Source organism: Primulina eburnea, chromosome 3 (assembly GCF_022965805.1).
Source record: "Primulina eburnea isolate SZY01 chromosome 3, ASM2296580v1, whole genome shotgun sequence".
NCBI classification, from domain to species: Eukaryota; Viridiplantae; Streptophyta; class Magnoliopsida; order Lamiales; family Gesneriaceae; genus Primulina; species Primulina eburnea.
This window is the reverse complement of record NC_133103.1, coordinates 23,434,372-23,447,205: the sequence shown is the minus strand read 5'-3', so window position 1 is coordinate 23,447,205 and position 12,834 is coordinate 23,434,372. Positions and strand designations below refer to the sequence as shown.

At 31.6% G+C, this 12,834-nt stretch overlaps 1 long non-coding RNA gene across 2 annotated transcripts; it reads left to right on the top strand.

Annotated features, from left to right (window-relative positions):
* The first annotated feature begins 4,188 nt into the window (after positions 1 to 4,188).
* On the top strand, positions 4,189 to 11,136 carry LOC140828423 (uncharacterized). Of its 2 annotated transcripts, XR_012117196.1 has the most exons (5): positions 4,189 to 4,717; positions 5,745 to 5,858; positions 9,410 to 9,745; positions 9,836 to 9,921; positions 10,546 to 11,136. It is a non-coding gene; the product is annotated as an uncharacterized lncRNA (long non-coding RNA). The 2 variants fall into 2 exon arrangements; XR_012117195.1 differs by lacking the exon at positions 10,546 to 11,136 and having other exon boundaries at positions 4,189 to 4,451; positions 9,836 to 10,533.
* The last annotated feature ends 1,698 nt before the right edge of the window (positions 11,137 to 12,834 follow it).

The following is a 12,834-nucleotide window of genomic DNA, read 5'->3' as shown; positions in this document are numbered from 1 at the left end:
TCATGTGTTTCTTCAGGAACACCATTCTCTATTTTGTGATTATCATGTGTTTCTTCAGGAACATCATTTTCTCTTTTGTGATCATCGTGTTTCTCTATGAATTTTCTTTTTCGAGGATTTTTATCCTTGGAACCGACTGGCCTTCCACGCTTCAGGCGTTTAATGACATCATGAGTATCTTCAATTTGTTTCTTTGGAATTTCAATTCGATTAGGGGCATTTGCAGCATGTATATATGATTTAGTTACCACTTTTGTGTCTGCAAATGCATCTGGTATTTGATTTGCTATTCTTTGCAAGTGTACAATTTGTTGTACATCTTTTTCACATTGTTTTGTTCTTGGATCCAGATGTAACAATGATGATACATACCATGTAATTTCCTTTTCGGTATGTTTCTGTTCTCCCCCTAACATTGGGAAGATTTCCTCATTAAAATGACAATCAGCAAAACGTGCTGTGATCACGTTGCATGTCTGAGGTTCAAGATATCGAATGATTGATGGACTATCATAACCGATATAAATTCCAACCTTTCTTTGAGGTCCCATTTTTTTTCTTTGCGGTGGTGCAATAGGCACATACACCATACATCCAAAAATTCTCAGATGAGAAATGTCTGGTTCTTTACCAAATGCAAGATGCAATGGGGAGTTTATGATATGCACTTGGTCTGATGCAAATTAATGAAGCAGCATGTAAAATTACAAGTCCCCATATAAAAATAGGGAGCTTTGTTTTCATAATCATTGGTCTAGCAATCATTTGCAGACGTTTAATCAATGATTCAGCCAATCCATTCTGTGTATGTACATGAGAAACATGATGCTCAACAATGATTCCCATAGACATACAATAATCATTGAAAGTTTGGGAAGTAAATTCACCAGCATTATCAAGTCTAATTTTCTTGATTGTATAATCGGGAAATTGATTCCTCAATTTTATTATTTGAGCAAGTAATCTTGCAAATGCAACATTTCTAGTTGACAATAAACATACATGTGACCATCTGCTGGAGGCATCAATCAATACCATAAAGTATCTGAATGGTCCACATGATGGATGGATTGGTCCACAAATATCACCTTGAATACGTTCAAGAAACATTGGTGATTCAGTTTGGATTTTGGCTGGTGATGGTCTTATAATAAGTTTTCCAAGAGAACATGCTTTACATTGAAACTTATTATTCTGAAAGATCTTCTGGTCTTTCAGCGGATGACCATGTATATTTTCTATAATTTTTCGCATCATTGTTGAACCAGGATGTCCCAATCGATCATGCCAATTGGTTAATATTGAAGAATTATCAACTACCATGTTTGACTCAATCGGACTTATATGTGTATAATGCAATCCAGTAGGGAGCATTGGTAGTTTTTCAATCACATTTTTCTTTCCTGATTTATATGTGATAAGACACATATATTTCTCATTTCCTTCATTCATTGTTTGAGTATCATACCCATGGGAATATATATCATTAAAACTCAACAAATTTCTTTTCGATTGTGGTGAATATAAAGCATCATTGATCAAAAATTTTGTACCATTAGGTAACAAAAATTGTGCTTTACCACATCCTTTAATCAAGTCTACAGGACCTGATATTGTATTCACCGTTGTTTTTGTTGGTTTTAGTTCCAAGAAATATATTTTATCTCGGAGGATAGTGTGCGTTGTATCACTATCGGGTATGCAAACTTCAGCTTTTCTCATAGCATTTTCCATATTTGAACTTCAAAAAAATATGCAATGAAATAAAATTACTAAAAATACATATATAAATATAACACATATCATAATTGTACAATAAAACATTATTATATGAATACATGAAAAATAAATTATTGTACATTTATATTCTACCATTATATTGTTCATTTTCAGATAAATCATTGAGAAAATCTGCAGCATCAATATTGTTCATTTCTATCCCACCAACATATTGATCATTTCCAGAGAAATCATTCATAAAATCACCAGCATCAAAATGAGTTGAATCACTCAAACGGTCATTGCGTTCAATGAAGTTGGTCTCCTTTTCTTTCCCCTTTAATGATTCTTTATAAAGTTTGCAAAGATGCTCAGGGGCTCGACAAATACGGGACCAATGTCCTGGAGTACCACATATGAAACAAGAACTTTCATATCTTTTTGAGTGATTCTCATTAACACTTGTATTCTCATGATGCCTTTTCTGTGGATGGTTTGGGACGCTCTTTTAAGATGAGTTATAAAAATAACTATCTCTATTGTTTTCAAAACCACGGCCTCGACCACGACCACAGCCAATTCCACGTCCACGTGCACGTCCACGACCTCGACCTCGACCAAAATCTTGTCTTTGATTTGATTTTGGTTTCGAAGTTTAAATTCATTTTTACTTACAGCATTTACTTCTGGAAATGTTGTTGATCCAGTGGGTCGGGACTGATGATTTCTCATTAATAGCTCGTTGTTCTTTTCCGCCACAAGAAGACATGCGATGAGTTCAGAATATCTCGCAAATCCACGTACTCTATATTGTTGTTGTAGAGTAATATTTGATGCATGAAACGTGGAAAATGTTTTTTCGAGCATTTCCGATTCTGTGACCTCATGTCCACAAAATTTTAGCTGCGAGATTATTCGATACATCGCTGAATTGTAATCACTGACTTTCTTAAAATCTTGGAATCTTAACATATTCCATTCATCACGGGCGGTCAGAAGTATAACTTCCCTTATATGTTCAAATCTTTCTTTCAATCCTTTCCACAAAGCCATGGGATCTTTTTCAATTAAATATTCACATTTCAATCCCTCGTCGAGATGTCGACGCAAAAATATAATGGCTTTTGCCTTTTCTTGTGATGTCGATATGTCATTTTCTTTTATTGTCTCACTTAGACCCAATGACTCAAGATGAATTTCTACATCGAGAGTCCATGGCATATAATTTTTCCCCGTGATGTCGAGCGCAACAAATTCGAGCTTTGTTAAATTTGACATGGTGGTACTAAAAAAAATTACGATGCATTTTATTAGTTAATGAATATTCCAATACAAAGTAATGGATAAACAACAAGTACAAGCATTTGTAAAAATAAAGAAAACACACGAGGAGGATATTCTCCGATAAATACAAGACTCGTGAGCATGATAACCAAAATAATTAAAAATAACCTTGAGAAAGTTGGAGTGATTGAAAGCATTTGTGAGATCATATTTATAGGGCAAAAACTAGCCATTTTTTACTGTTTATGACCGTTGGTGTACAAAAAAAATAAAGGTATGTATTTGTATAATTTTATGGTAATAATATGATGTATATAATATTAGACATGTTTAAATAGTTATGTATATCATATCGTATTATTATAATGATGTGTCATAAGTTATTTTGTTTAAAAATCTTATAGGCTTTTATACTTGTCGTATCCCTTACCGGGAGTGTGAGATGTCGTCTTAACATCCTCCCAGGATTTATAACAAGTTTTCGAAAAATTTATTTTTATTATTTCTAATAATAACATTATATTATATATTAAATATATACACAATAAATAAATAACAGTAAAGTAAATATTATTACTTTTGTTACCTTTTTCTTCTGTTTGGAGCTTGGAAAAGGATGGAGGACTTTTAGAGCTTCGTTCTGATAACGTGTTGTGAAAAAGTAAAAATTTATGGTAAAAATTAAAAAATCTCAAACTCTCAAAATTTACCAAACTACACACTTTATAATATTTTTCTCTCTACTCAATTGTGATTTTCTTCACAAATGAGAGATCTATTTATAGAAAATCTTTACAAATAATCCAAAAATAAATTCATCATCACCTACATCATCACACATTAATTTTCAATATTTACAACTCTTATTTTCAACATTCAAATATTCAATACACACATGTTAAATATTATTTTTCAACAATATTGTTATTAATATTAATATTGTCTCTAATAATAATAGATAATAATAACTTTTGATTTGAGAAAATCTCCGAATTCGTCGTCGTCTTGCCATATTAATATTTTTGAAACGGGGATGGGGATGGGAAGTTGATCCCCGAAGTTTCGGGTTTGGGGATAAAAACGGGGATCGGGACGAGTATGGGGGTGGGGATGGAATTCGGGGATGGGGATGGTAATGGCAACCCAACCCCCCCCCCCCCCGGCCCATTGCTATCCCTACTCTCAACACAGATTCTAAATCCTTTGCCGCTTGCCACCGGTTCTCGCGTTGTAAGTTGTCAAAATTTAGAAACAAATACATATTGGAAAACATCTCGTCATAATCTTTCTATTGATACCGATATGGAGGGGTATTTCGCAACTTAGTCGACGATCTTTTTCCTTCCGCCGTCATCCACCGCACCGGGCCTCCGCCGTTGCTTGGACTTGACTTTTCAAGGCATTTGGAGTTCGGAATCTTGTCGTAGATCGAGTTTCATAGGTTGCCGGTGAGTGATTTTTTAACTATCAATTTAGTTCGACTTTTGGTACCAATTGTTGAGGGGGTTATTTCGATTTTCTTGATGTTAGTCACCCTGTTTCTGTGCAAAACTTCGTCGAAAGACCGATTTTTGAATTTGTCTCTCTCTGTTTTTCTGTGGAGGAGAAAAAAAATCATCCAATTTCGGGTAGGAATGTTGTGCAGTATTTTGTTTCAAAACTTTGTGATGTTAACCACAATGGAGCGCGTATGGGTTTCTTGTGCTTTTCAGTGGTATGGCTTTGCTCCATTAACATGTTACATCCTTTCTCCAATCCGGTGATTCTTGTTTCCTTGCTTAGTAATGTTAGTTTGGGTTGTACGATTATATGTAATGATAATGATTAGTTCTATTTGTCATAGAATTCTATTTTTATGTCCTTGTAAACAATAAACCTTCTAAAATTTTTCCACAAATAGGAGTGGTGGACGATGTAAAATTTTAAAGGTGATTTCATTTAAAGGTGAGCAGCACCTAAAGATTTAGTACCGAAAATGCAAGAGATGAATATCACAAACATTAGCTCTCTGCAAATGATAGGCTACACCACATACATAATTGTTATAAAAAATACTTGAACAAAATTTATTGGACCATATAAGATAGGAGTTTCGATCAGAGATGTATATATATCGAGAAAATAAAATTGTATCAACCCGAGCTCACAAAGATGAATTCACGATTTGAAGTTGAGATGAGCTTGAAATTAATGTATAAATTATATTATTACCAAGATATATATATATATATATATATATATATATATATATATATATATATATAAAATTAAAAAAAATTCATTACATTGTATTGTTCAATGAAGTTGTACCATAAAATTAAGAAGATGAGCTGAGTTTTGAGGGTGAAAATGGTGGCCTTTAGTGATTTAATTTATGAAAGATGATAAATAATTGCCTTATATATATTAGAGTTGATTATTTATGAATAGTGAAAATTATTGTTAAGTAAACATATTTTTTTTAAAAAAATTATTTAATTATATAAACAAATTAAATTGTCTTGAATAATTAAATTTTAATTAAAATAAATTTAGTATTATTGTCGTCGTATATCGGCAAAACTTAGAAATAAATACATATTCGAAAAAATCTCGTCATAATCTTTTAATTGATACCGATATGGAGTGGTATTTCGTAACTTTGTCGACGACTTTTTTCTTCATTCTTCCGCCGTCATCCACTAAGCTGTAAAATTGATTTTGGTACTAATATTTGATATTTTTTATATCTTTGGATGTAGGTACAATTGTTGCGTCGATTCGAGGTATCAACCGAAATTTTAGCCCCTCTTTGTAGAATTTTAAAAATTTCTATTTATTATGGGCAGAAAAGCTTCTTCCTCAAATTCGAAGCGGTATTAATAAAAAGCTATATTTATTGAACGTCATTTGCATCTTTGATAATATAATGAACTAAAAAGTTGTAACTAATTGTGTTGCTAAACAGTAAGTTCTTTGAAGCAACCAATCCATCAGTTGAAATCGTACTAACCAAGGTACATCAATTGAAAAAATTTCAAATTTGTAGCATTTAATTGAAATAATATATATCCAAATTTGATTCCTAACAAGCTGTTTGATTTTTTTTTAAATTGCAGATTTATTGACATTTAATAGGTGTTCCACTTTCGAAAAAAAATATTCGAATTTGTCAATTGATAAAAAACGTCATTACATTATCAATGATGTTTTGGTGTTTTTATGCTTTGTGTATTTGTCTAATTTGTTTGATTTAATTTAATACATTGTTAGAACTTTTACCAATTCACTATATAATATTTCTCTAATTATTATAATTTAATGTATGGTTTTATTTGTATTATATATAATATTTATTTGTAAATTGTGAAAAATATCATATTCTGAATGTGTAATTTTTCACTTTTTAATATATTTTCATAGTAATGAACAAAGACAAGCAAAAGATGGTTTCTTGCCGAGAGTACTATTGTTACAAATTCCAAATAGAGATAACATGCCATCGATGCTTTTATATGCTGGAAGATTGTTGCAACAATATGGAGTTGATATATATATTAAGCTTGAAACAACAAAATTGGATTACTTTAGAAGGAACCAAGCGGAAATGAGGTCAGAACTTTATCAAGGTATCGTTGACAGCATTATAAATAGAGAAACAAAAGGAAATGAAATTGGAAGAAGAATAGTTCTTCCAGCATCGTTTATCGGAAATAAATATGCGTCGTAGATATCTTGATGCAATGGAATTAGGAAGAAAGTTTGGAAAACCTGATTTTTCATTACAATGACTTGTAATCCAGAATGGAAAGAGATAACAGATAATTTGAAAGAAGGTCAACAACCTCAGGATCGACCTGATTTAACTACCAGGGTATTTCGAGCTAAGTTACAAGATTTAAAAAATCAAATAATTACCAAGTCAATATTCGGAGTGGTTGCTGCATTTGTTTATGTGGTGGAATTTCAGAAGAGGGGGTTGCCTCATGTGCACATGTTGATTATTTTGAGGCAAGATTCTAAAATCAATGGTCCTGAAAATTTTGATTACTATGTATCAGCAGAATTACCAAATAAAGACAAAAATCCCAACCTTCATAATCTTGTTGTGAAGCATATGATTCATGGTCCTTGTGGGGATTTAATAAAAATAATTCTTGTATGATTGTTGGGCATTGTAAAAGCAACTATCCACGCCAGTTATTTCAAAGTACAACACAAGGAAAAGATGGTTATCCAATTTATAGAAGAAATGATGGGCAAATGGTTGATATACGAAAGGCAAAGCTAAACAAGCAATGTGTTGTTCCTCACAATTCTTACCTTCTTTTAAGGTATGATTGTCATGTTAATGTCGAAGTATGCTCCGGATTGATGGCTGTCAAATATCTTTATTTATATATATATATATATATATATATATATATATATATATATATATATATATATAAAGGACATGATAAAGTCGTTGTGCATAATGCCTCCAGCAATAGTGATACCGTTGTGGATGATATTAAGAACTTTCAAGATGCAAGGTGGGTCTCAGCACAAGAAGCACTGTGGAGAATTTTTTAATTTGATTTAAACGAGATATCCTCGGCTGTAATAAGTTTGGCATTACACTTGCCTAACAAACAATGCATCACATTTTGGAGGAATCAAAATTTGGAAATGTCATTCAACATGAATTGACCTCAAAGACGATGCTAACTGAATTTTTTCATATCTGCTCAATAAATTCTAAAGCAAGATCTTATTTGTATGCCGAATTCCCAGAACATTATGTATGAGACAAAAGAAACAAGTGTTGGTATGAAAGGAAAAAAGTAAAGGTTATTGGACGTATAAATGGTGCAAATCCTACTGAAGGAGAAAGGTATTATTTAAGATTATTGCTCAATGATGTAAGAGGGCCTACTTCTTTTAACTATTTGTTAACGGTTAATGGAAAGATTTGTTTCACATTCAAAGAAGCAGGACAGAGAAATGGGTTGCTTGAATCAGGTCAGAGCAACTTTGGGTGTTTGAATGAAGCTATGAGCTTCCAAATGCCATATGCTTTGAGAAGACGTTTTGCAGCAATATTAGTATATTGTGAGCCATTCGATGTAAGAAAATTATGGGACACTTACTTTGACGTGATGTCCGAATATTTTAGGAAATAAAATGATGGCAACAAGGAATTTTTGATATCAAAAACATTGCAAAACTTGAATTTTATTTTGGAAATTATGGGAAAAAGTATTCATGTTTTTGATTTGCCAAGAATAACTATTAAAATAGATTAGTACAATGATAATATTTGTACAGAAGCTCGAGAGGAAATGTCTATTGAAATATCACCTGAGGACTTGTTAGCTCAATCCAAATTAAATGCAGGGCAACGAAAATCATTTTCAACAATTCTCGAGTGCTTAGATTCCGTTGGAAGTGGCCTTTTTTTGTCAATGGACCTGGTGGAACTTGGAAAACATATTTATATCGTGCTTTGCTAGCAAATGTTAGGAAAAGAAATATGATTTCCCTTGCTATAGCAACTTCGGGAGTTGCAGCTTCGATATTACCTGGTGGTCGAACAGCTCATTCCCGATTTAAAATACCAATTGATTTGCATGAAGAAAGCTATTGTACAATATCAAAACAAAGTGGACTTGCAGAACTGTTACGTGCAACACGATTAATTATATGGGATGAAGCACTGATGGAAAAACGGATAGCAATTGAAACTGTTGATAGAAGTTTACAAGATATAACGGGAATCCAAAAACCATTTCATGGAAAGGCGGTTGTTCTTGGAGGAGATTTCATGCAAGTTTTGCCGGTAGTTCCAAAAGCCACAATTCAAGAAACAATTAATGCAAGTTTAGTAATATCTTATTTGTATAAACAAATGCAACATATGACTCTAACTGAAAATATGAGATCAAAATTTGACCCTGTTTTTAGCGATTTTTTGCTACAAGTAGCAGTGGGATTGAACCTACCGATAGTGAAGGCAATATCAAAATTCCCGATGAAATGATCATCAAGTATAGCAAAAATGATGAGGAGTCTTCTGAAGAAATGCTAATAAATCACATATTCCCGAATCTAAAAGAAAATGCTGAATCAATAGCATATATGACAATTCGAGCAATACTTACTTCAAAAAATGAATATGTTGACAAGTTGAATGAGAAAATTATTCATTTTTTCCCAGGTGAAGGTAAAACATATGCAAGCTTTGATGAAGCTGTTGACGATACTCATAATTTTTATCCTCAAGAATTTTTAAATACCTCGACTCCAAATGAAATGCCTCCTCATCGTTTGGTTTTGAAAAAATACTGTACAATTATGCTGTTGAGAAATATAGATCCATTTGAAGGCCTGTGTAATGGAACTCGAATGGTTTGTAAGGAATTTGAAGACAATGTCATCCATGCAGAAATAACTGTTGGACATCATGCTGGAAAACATGTTTTTATTCCAAGAATACCCTTGTCTCCTGCTAAGAACGAGGGATATCCTTTCCAATTAAGAAGAAAACAGTTTCCCATTCGTTTATGCTTTGCAATGACAATTAATAAGGCACAAGGTCAAACTATACCAATTGTTGGTATATACTTACCACAACCTGTGTTTTCACATGGCCAATTATACGTTGCATTATCTGGAGGCACTTCAATGTCCGCTACAAAAGTCTTGATAAAGCCAAATTCAATCACAAATATTGATGATGCAAGAACAAAAAATGTTGTATACAAAGAAGTTCTTTGTCAAGGTTCATAATTTCATTAACTTATTTGTCAGAATAATTTTGATATTGCATGTATGAAATTGATACATTTACTAAAAAAATCTGAATTTGCAGACCAGGAGACGGCCACGGTCAAGGGGAAAGAGTGGAAATAAAAGAGACTGCATTACAACAAATGTGGGTGAAAGGACAAAGCTTAAGTATGTCACACTTGAAGGTTTTATCTTTCATTCTCCTTTTCACAATTTTTCAAAACAATTTCCAGTTGGCGTCGAAGAGAATCAAAATCAATTTTCGAAAAAAAAATTAAGTAAATAAATTAAAGCTCGCTATTTGAATTTTCCTACATCCTTGGAATAGTTTCCTACATAAATGATGTTATCTGTTTCTCACGTATTTGTGTATGTTTTTTAAGTTTCAATGTGAGATTCGATTACTTTAGTCTTTGGAATAGCATATATACATGTTGCGAATTAATCGGAAAACGTATATCAATAAGACTATCCTGATATAGAAAAATTATGCCATATAAAAATTTGTGCTAAATTATTCTTTCTGAAGTATGCCGGTCATATTGGACTCTGGTTATTGCTGAAGTGAACTAAGCTTTGTTGATCCATACTATATTACTAATATTGACAAATGGGAGTTGAAAGAATTTCCCTTTAGCCTCATTGATTTTTTCCGTGTTATTTATTTTTTGAAACTTTATTGTTTGGTTTTCTGTTTATTTTTCAGAATGTCAAGAGTGAATATTCTATTTTATGTAGGACAAGTCATGATTATGGTGTTTAAACATGTTTTATCTCTATATATTACTTTAGATTGACATAGCCATGGAAGCATGCAAGAGATTTTTCCCAACAATGCCCAATCTAAAAAGGGTTGAAACAGACAAAATGAAGTCCTCTCTATTTTCTTGGTTCTACAATATCTTGTAAGCATTTTGTCAGGACACACTCATATACCAAATTGCTATATTATTTGCAAAGCAGTTAAAGTTACCAGTCTCATGTGTTGTAAAGGGCTGTCAAGAATAACTCCTTAAAGAATCATTTGTTTAGGAACTGTGAATTTGTCAAATCCATTACAATTTTTCCGCTCTCCATTATGTTATGTTTAATTTTGCATTTGTAAAGAGTGATGCTTGTTTGTTAAATAATTTACAAACTTAGTTTAATACACTGATTTAATAATATGAGAATATATGAAACTTCCTAATGATATCTTTACGCTATTGCATGCCTTGTATGAAATTTTTATGAGCATGAAGTCATGTTACTTATGCATATCGCATGTGCATAATGTCTGTTGTACATGTGTATCCGAGGTATGTTACGCTCAGACATGTTTGGAGTAGCTTATGTGCGTAATATTCATATTCCCCTTCTTCCCAGTTTATATTAAAGGCTTACTTCAAGTACATTAATATTTATTTTTAAAATGTTTTAAAACAGTCATCATTTCTAATTTTATTTTAGTTTTTTTACCATAGATACTTATTAGTAACTTTTAAATTTCATTTATTTATATTGTAAAATATAAAAATTAAAAAATTATATCATATCAACTCTTTTACGAAGTGTACTATGTATTTAAGAAACAAGAAGAATCACATGGAAGGAAGGGGTGAATAAAATCTCCTCACGACCACCGAAAACTTTAATTTTTTCTCGTCGATACAAATATATATCTTTTACATTATTATTATTGTGTATTTTTTTAATTCTTCCTTCGTAAAACTTTCATTGACCTCTTGTATAATTCGAGTGAACATTGGTGTTGGCTTGTGTATATTTTACCATTATTTGTATACTTAGCTTGATTTATTTTCAAATATTCCTATGATTCTTGTGTAAGAAAATGTGACACATATCAGAAGAAGAATAGACGTGTAGAAAATAACGACGGTCATTGCCTACAATTTTTGACGAACGTGCTCAACTTTAGAAATTGAGATGCGTACACGTTTCTTCTTCTGAATCTCGGTTCCCGATACACTCATCGATGGTTTGAGAAAACGCCTATAAATAGAGCGATTGAGGTCCCTAGACATACACACCTTATAAAGAAATATACACCATCTATCAAGAGGGTGGAGTGCTTAGAAGGCTTCAACCGAGAAGAAAAGCAGAGAAATAAAAAATTCTCAATGGACGGAGGTAATATTCGATCTATTTCCGCATAAAGTTTTTTCATGTTAATGTATTAGTAAAAAACATGATTTTGAGAAAAAATTCTAAGATTTGGTATCAGAGCAATGATACCTCTGCTTTGAAAATTTGTTTTTTCATTTTCTGAAATTTGCGTAAGAAGCTTGAAGTTTGAATATCAACTTTAAGAAAGTTTACGTACCTGAAAATTTCTTCGGAAAATTTCTTCACGTTGCATTTCGGAGTTCTCGGATGAAATCTTGAAAATTGGAGAATTTCTGAAAAATTTTGCACAAATTTTCTCTGCAGAAAAAATATATTGCCGAGAAATGTTGCAGAAAAAATAAAGAAGAAGACGATGCTATCAGTTTTGAAATGTTCTTCGTAATAATTGAAAGCCTTCATAATTGAAATGCATTCACGTGAATGCGTCTAATAACCTGCGGAGCATTTAATAAGTTGACAAGATGTTTTATTTGTTTATAATTATTATTTTTAAAAAAAATTAAATGCGGGGCCCACATATTTTGATTGCCTTCAATTCTTGGTTAAATTATATATATTTATTTATTTTATTATTTTTAATAATAATAATATTAAATAAATAAATAATGTGTAATTAAGTTATATGTATAATTCAATATACATATAACATTTGGTTAAATAATTTGTACATATTAAAATAATTCTAAGTTCGACGTAATTTTTAATACATGTTTAGAAATTATTTTTGCATGTTAAATAATGTCAAATATTACGGATAAGTGTTTGATTTATACATGCAAATTTAATATTGTGCTTGCATTTATTCTTGAAATTTAAATGAAAATTGTATTGAAAATTATTTTGGAAAATCAATATTCACATTATGTTCATATTAAATTATAATGAGATGAACATATCAAGTAAGATGTGAATATAATATTATAAAATATTTCTGATATTCACAAATGAACAAAT